Raw genomic sequence first — 7,238 nt, forward strand, 5'->3', positions numbered from 1 at the left:
AATACTCTCTCCATCTGCATGCTGGGATTTCTGCTGAGGGCGCTGCCTCCCCCTCTGCTAAAGAGAAGGCTGCTTATTTTCCCAATGATGACTCACAACAGAGCCAGAAAAGAAGGAGCTGCCATTCTTTAAGCCTCCCAATGGCCTTTTAAATTCCTCCCTTATTCGTTCATTCATTCAAACTAGGGTCCTTCACCCAGTATACAAACACCTCTTCTAAGGCGAATGCATTCTAGTTACAGGAATAACTAGAGAATCTTATGACAGTCCCTCTCCGCTCTTAAGGCAATTTATTCTCTCTGGACAACTGTAACACTGAGGCAGGAATGGCTGAGCTGAGGACAGATTTTAGGTTGTATTTCTGAATTTCATATTTCTTTCAAGGGGAGAAAAGTGAGATCTTTTCTGCTATTTCATCATCACATTACAATTTGGAAAGGAAAATTCTACCTTCATAAATGCTAGAGAATAAAAGATAAACAATAGAATATGTAATGCTAAAGGCTTATAAAGTTTAAGCCTCCCATGATTTAAAGGAGGTATCTGAGAGAAAGGGGTGGTTGGTGCAACATCCACTGTGGAGGATTTAAGGTGCCATGAGAGGTGACAAGGCCATGGTCATGGTGGGTGCTTTGGTTCCAGAGGAGGTCCAGGAGGAGGGTTCGGGCTCTTTGTGCCGCATATCCCATTTGATTTCTATCTGTGTGAAATGGCCTCCCCCACTTCCTCCCAACCCCGAGTCAAGCCAGCACCTGATGAAACGTCCTTCAGTGAGGTCTGGCTGAAGAGACATCAGTACCTGGCTCCCAACTCTGCTAAATGGGACTCTATCTTTCTCTAGTGAGAAAAATAAACAATATGACTGATAATTTGATTGTGGCTCCAATTTGAAGTGCAAATTCAAGTCTGACAGGTGGGATCGTACAAAAGAGAACAATGGCTACAGGCCACGGTGCAGCTGCCCCAGTGGTAATACTAAAGACTCTGCCAACCCTGAAAGCTGTTACTGCCCTAGGGAACAAAGTCATGGAAAATCTCACAGCACACAGGAGCCTTCTATAGTTTTGACCATGCTGACCAACCAAACTGGCTTGAAATCAGTTCTTCTGAGGCTACAGTGAAGATTCTCATTACAACAGTGCCACTCAGTCTTGGAAAACTGGACCCCAAACTCCATTTGGATAGCAAGGTATTGCGCAATGCCTTAGCAGCCATCCGACCCGCCTGCCAGTTTAGAGAAATGCTCTCAGTCCACAGTTAAAGATCTCATCAGACTATTCAAGGACTGGAGGATTCGTTTTCCTGGCTTTGAGCCACTCACATTCTGGACCCTTGACCTACTGGCTCATTCTGCTGTGATGAATACCTCACTACACAGCCTTTGGCCCTAAATGTTGAACATGAGCACTGCTTGCAGATTCTGGCTGCAGAACTGTTCCCAGCAGGGTCACTGGGTATCACTGACTTCTGTGAGAGCACACACAGTCATGACCATGTGACTGCAGGACATGGTCTGCCACACAGCTCCAACTCTGGTCCAAATCCTCCCACATGGTGGCTTTAGGAAGATCCTTGGCCGGGAGGGTGACGCCAGCCATCTTGCTTCTGAAATATCCACCCAGGGTAGAATGTTAGTAAGACCTTCAGAACAGGCCTAAGAGAAGCTGCCAGAGAAAAAGGAAGGAGAGGAGGATGAGGAGAAGACAGAAGAATCTCCTCAAGGAGACCAAGAGGAAAGTGTGGAAACTCAGGAGTGGCCTTCCCTTCACTCCCTTTCCTACCCAAGGGGGAAGACTGGAGCCTAAGCTAGCTGCCAGTGGGCTTTACATGGTGGCAGGAATTTCCATGGCACAGGAAGACAACAGGAAGGAAAATAAACTTCATAGAAGGAAGTGTCAGTCCAGTGGGTTTTGATACTGGCTTAGCGGCCAGAGTCTCCCATTTATGACCTACGCCATCCATCTATAATGAAGTGGAATACCAATATTTCTTCCTCATACTCTAAAATCCTCAACTCCAGAAAACCCCTCTCTCAACTAATAACTTTGCTGTTGAAATGTTGTGAGCTGTTAGTGTCTGGACAACATTTTCTGAGAAAAACAATGAAAGTACTTCCTAATAGGGCATACATAAATAAATGTATATAAAAGGAGATACCTGAGAACAAATACTCTTGAAGATCTACAAATTTCTGCTTTTTCCTTAGTGATGTAACTCCCAAAGAAGCTGTTGTTTATAGATTTTCACTTCATTAATTTGGATGATATGAGCCTAAAGACTAAGGGACTTGGTAGAGAAAGAGAGCAATGTCTACGGATGACTTTTGTGGACTTTGCAAATTAAAAAAGCCAGCTGGCTACAGAGAACCCCGCTGGCTGACACCCAGGCCATATCAACTCTTCTCTTTAACCAAGCTTTCACAGCTTAACTTCTAGCCTAACCTCACTGTCCCTCCTGGACTTCAAAGTGCAGCTATGTAATTTGTTTATTACATTCTATTCATGTTCTATTTTTATCCCCAAATAGAGCTGCCTGAGAACAGAAATTGTTCTTCCTACTTCTTTTGTCTACAAAAAAGGCATAAAATCAATACATGTTGAGCTAAGACCTTTCATACTTTCCTCATCAGAATATACAGTGTTTTAAGAACAGACTGCAAATTTTATCAGTGGAGTGTTGTTACACATCAAGGAGGCCCTCTTTTTTCTCACCTAAGATAGGGCTACGTTAAAACAAGCACTTGATAAATGCCTTTTAATAACAGTATACTAAAAAATCATTATAGCATTTAATAGATGCTTGTCACATGTACAAATATATACAGTAGTTTTAAAACAGTAGGTACAAAATAGAAAGGCATATCTTACCAAGTTGATAGCTAGCTTTTAAATAGCTGCAGCACACTGGTTGACATTATGTAAGCGAATCTGAACTTTCAAATAGGCATGTTTTACCTGTCTGAATATGTGAATAAAGGAATTGTTCCAAGGTATGCACCACACACGCATGCTCCCAAGCACACATGCACACGCGCGCACACACACACACACACACACACACACACACACATTTTCATCATTGGCAACTTTTTCCTGGATTACTCAGGCTTGAGTCAAGTGTATTCACCCGCTTTGCCTTTCACCAGTGCCATCTCTTCATACACCCGTAACTGTCTGGCACAGGGTGAAATCATGATTTAGCAAAAGGGCAAGTAGGAGGCAAAATGGAGTGCTATCTTCCGTAATTGCTATTTAAAAGAGACAATAAAAAGGATGAAACAAATTAAATTAGCAAGAAGCAAGAGCATCCCAATGAACTGGCCAAGATAATCAACTTGGAAAATCAGCTATTAAACCTTCATGCATACTCATTTTCATAAATTTTTGTGTGTGCTTCTGAAACACAACCCCCCATTGAAATGGCTGGGATGAAGGTGCTTCATTTCTCTGAGATAAGTCATTTGCAATTGGCCTTAATGAAGTTGGAAGTGAAGCTTTTTTAATGCCCTGGTTCATCATTTCCCATTCTAGTACTAGAGTGTTTTGATTGGAGTTGGGGAAGTATGTAAAGGAGGTGAGAAGTTGACTCAGACTGCTCACCTTTCTGAATTCTTCTACTTTATTCTCTTTCCAAATGTATGTGCTAAAGAATGGATTTTGGTTTTTATTATCATTTCTCTTATGTATCATCATCACCATATCATCCTCCTCATCATTTAAAAGACCTGATTTTTACTTATTTGCAGACAATATTCCTTGAATGTTTAAGGGTAAGAATTTCTATGGATGTTTTTTATCTGTTAATTTCATCATCTCATGCTGTCAATGTTAGTTATTCTTATGTACAGATCTTCATCCTTATAAAAGGCTAATCTTTATTACTCACAGCAGTCATTGAAAAAAACCACAGGCATTAAGAAAATCTATAGCGAATAAATATCTGCACTTACTTTTACTCAATAATTCTAATTTTTTAGTCTGTGAGCTGTCACTAAAGTACAAAACAAGTAGCCAAATGCATTTATTTAAGATTCTTCTTTGGCACTTCCTTTCTACTCATTAGTTTGCTAAATCATAATTGCTACCTGGGGCAAAACAGAAATTGGAGCACATATTTAAACAGGACAAATTTTAATAGGAAGTGAAGCAATGAATTTGGATTATTCACAATCAAAAATTGTGAGAGCCAATGTCTTGAAGATTAGCTATTCCGATAGGAATGTTTCAATCGAAGATTAAGAACGTTATCTTTATATAGTGGGTTATTAGTGTGGTTTACTCCTCTTTTCCTTGATTTTGCTTTTTTAAAAAAATTAAATATTTTAATCTACTGCCCAAGAAAATAGTTTTATAAATGCTTTTCTCCACATGTGAGCAGTGAGTGGCATTTGTGAACTCAGAGCAAGATTTAATAATCCCAGAACTCTCAGACCAGAATTTCAGAGGACCCAGATGTGTTATGAGGAAGATTAACAGTATGATTTCACAGGCCTTCGGTGGCAGAAGGAAATCCAAACATCCACTTGGGACCTAGAAGGCCAACACTCAAGCTAACTAGTGCTCTGCACATTCACTCTTATTTATTCTTTATTATTTCTGAGAGAGAAAGAAAGGACCAAATAAAAAGAAAAACTCTAACTCAGGGGTGTCCAATCTTTTGGCTTCCCTGGGCCACACTGGAAGAATTACAATTGTCTTGGGCCACACATAAAATACACTAACACTAACAACAGATGATGACCTTTTAAAAATCGCAAAAAAAAAAAAAATCCTAATGTTATAAGAAAATTTACTAATTTGTGTTGGGCCACATTCAAAGCCATCTTGGGCTGCATGTGACCCATGGGCCTCAAGTTGGATAAGGTTGCTCCAAATCAAAGCAGATGGTTCTTCAGGCCAAGTATTTGATATTCGTGTTAACTTTAGCTAAACAGAAAATCCCTGATGCCATACAATTAGATTAAAATACATTTCCACTAGGAAGACAAAGAAGTCTTAACTTTTGAGGTAGCAATATATAGCCCTTGGTAGATACACATCCTCATAATTGTGCATTAATATTAACTTTATACATTTTAAATTTATCAGAATAGGATAATGTGTGTCCCTGGTTTACACCTGTGTTAAAACACATGTATTAAGCTGTCACACCACCTGATGCATTTTTTCCTTTGGCAGGATTCAACAAGTTAGATTTTCAAATTGTTTTCTTGCCTATCAAATTTCATTCCTGAAATATTTTTTGAGTGCCTACTATTTCCCAGGTTACTCTATTGACTCTGGGTATTCAATATAAGGGATGAATTAGACATAGCCCCCTTGCCCCTACTAAAGAACTCACAAATATGGAGTTTGATGACAGAGAATGAAATGTTACTATGCAACTTGGAAAACAAAATATTTATGTTGTGAAAGATAAAGTCGAATATTTGGGTTTTACTTTTTTGTTGCTTTTTTTGTTTGTTTTGTTTTCGAGATAGAGTCTCACTCCATCGCACAGGCTGCAATGCAGCTGCACAATCTTGGCTCACTGCAACCTACACCTGCCCAGTTCAAGCAATTTTCCTGCCTCAGCCTCCCAAGTAGGTGGGATTACAGGTACATACCACCACGGCTGGCTAATTTTTGTATTTTTAGTAGAGATGGGTTTTTGCCATGATGGACAGGCTGGTCTTGAACTCTTGACCTCAAATGATTCACCAGCCTCAGCCTCCCAAAGTGCTGGGATTACAGCCGTAAGCCACCATGTCCAGCTGATAAAGGAGAATATTTGCACTTAGAAACAATCGATTTTATTCTTCTGGGTTTTGTTTACTTATTTATTAAGAGACAGGGTCTTACACTGTTGCCCAGGCTGGAGTGCTATGGCCAATCATAGCTCACTGCAGCCTTGAGCTCCTAGGCTCAAGGGATCCTTCCACCTCAGCCTCCCAAAGCACTAAGATTACAGGAGTGAACAATTGCCTCTGGCCTAATTCTTTATTCTTTTTTTTTTTTTCCAAGAAGGGAATCTCACTAAGGCACCTAGGCTTGAGTAGAGTATCACAATCATGGCTCACTGCAGCCTCAACTTCCCAGGCTCAATCAATCCTCCCACCTCAGCCACCCTAGTAGCTGGGACTATAGGCACACACCACCATGCCTGGCTAATATTTATATTTTTTGTAGAGACGGGATTTGCCTAAGTAATCCTCCTACCTCGGCCTCCCAAAGTGCTGGGATTATAGGGATGAGCCACCGTGCTTGCCCCTAATTCCTTATTGTTTGTTAAATCTTATGGTTGATTAAAGCAAAAGGAAAAATGATAAACATACATAGAATCCCAGCTCTGTTCGAGGGATTTTATATTTTAAAATAATGCACCCTTGTCTCTAAGAATTATAAACATAAAAGTTGAAAGAAAACATTTTTTAAAAGTTAATATTTTGGCCAAGTGTGGTGGCTCACACCTGTCATCCCAGCACTTTAGGAGGCTGAGGCTGGCAGATTGCTTGAGGCCAGGAGTTCAAGACCAGCTTAGGCAACATGTAAAACCCCATCTCTACCAAAAAAAAATACAAAAATTAGCCAGTGTGTTGGTGAGCGCCTGTAGTCCCAGCTACTCAGGAGGCTAAGGCACGAGAATCACTTGAACCCAGGAGGTCAAGGCTGCAGTGAGCTATGATTGTGCCACTGCACTCTAGCCTGGGCAACAGAGCAACACTCTGCCGCCAAAAAAAAAAAGTACAATTTAAATTAAAACTAACCTGATATAGGAAGAGGTTAAACATAAGTCTGAGAAACATTAATCTAGGTCATATGGTAAATAAGTGGGCTTTTATGGACTATGTAGGGTACCTGTGATAGATTAGGGGTGACTGCAAATTCTTTGCCACTCTTTCCACTGAGAAAAAGACCACCTCTCCTTGAATCTAAATGGTCTCTATCACAATTTTGACAAACAGAAAGAACACTGTACTAGTTTTCCAGGTCCAGACCACAAGAAACTGGCAGCTTCCACTTCCTATCTCTTGGAATACTCACTCTTGGAATCCAGCCACCATCCTGTGAGAAAGCCTAAGCAGCCCCACAGAAAGGCCCTTGTAGAGAAGAACCAAGGACTCTGGCTAACAGCCCCCATGCAGCTCCCAGCTGACAGCCAATACCAAGTTGCCAGCCATCTGAGCCATGTTGGAAGTGAATCCCCCAGCCTCAGTATAGCTACCTCAGTTGACACCAGGTGGGACAAGGGTAAGCTGC

The 7,238-nt window shown here is 40.8% G+C and overlaps 1 pseudogene; it reads left to right on the plus strand.

The window, feature by feature from the left end:
* Positions 1-559: 559 nt before the first annotated feature.
* Positions 560-1,849, plus strand: LOC116526375 (annotated as a pseudogene).
* The last annotated feature ends 5,389 nt before the right edge of the window (positions 1,850-7,238 follow it).

The sequence above is a fragment of the Sapajus apella genome, unplaced genomic scaffold, assembly GCF_009761245.1.
Source record: "Sapajus apella isolate SASKATOON/1434 unplaced genomic scaffold, GSC_monkey_1.0 scaffold50, whole genome shotgun sequence".
Lineage (NCBI taxonomy): Eukaryota > Metazoa > Chordata > Mammalia > Primates > Cebidae > Sapajus > Sapajus apella.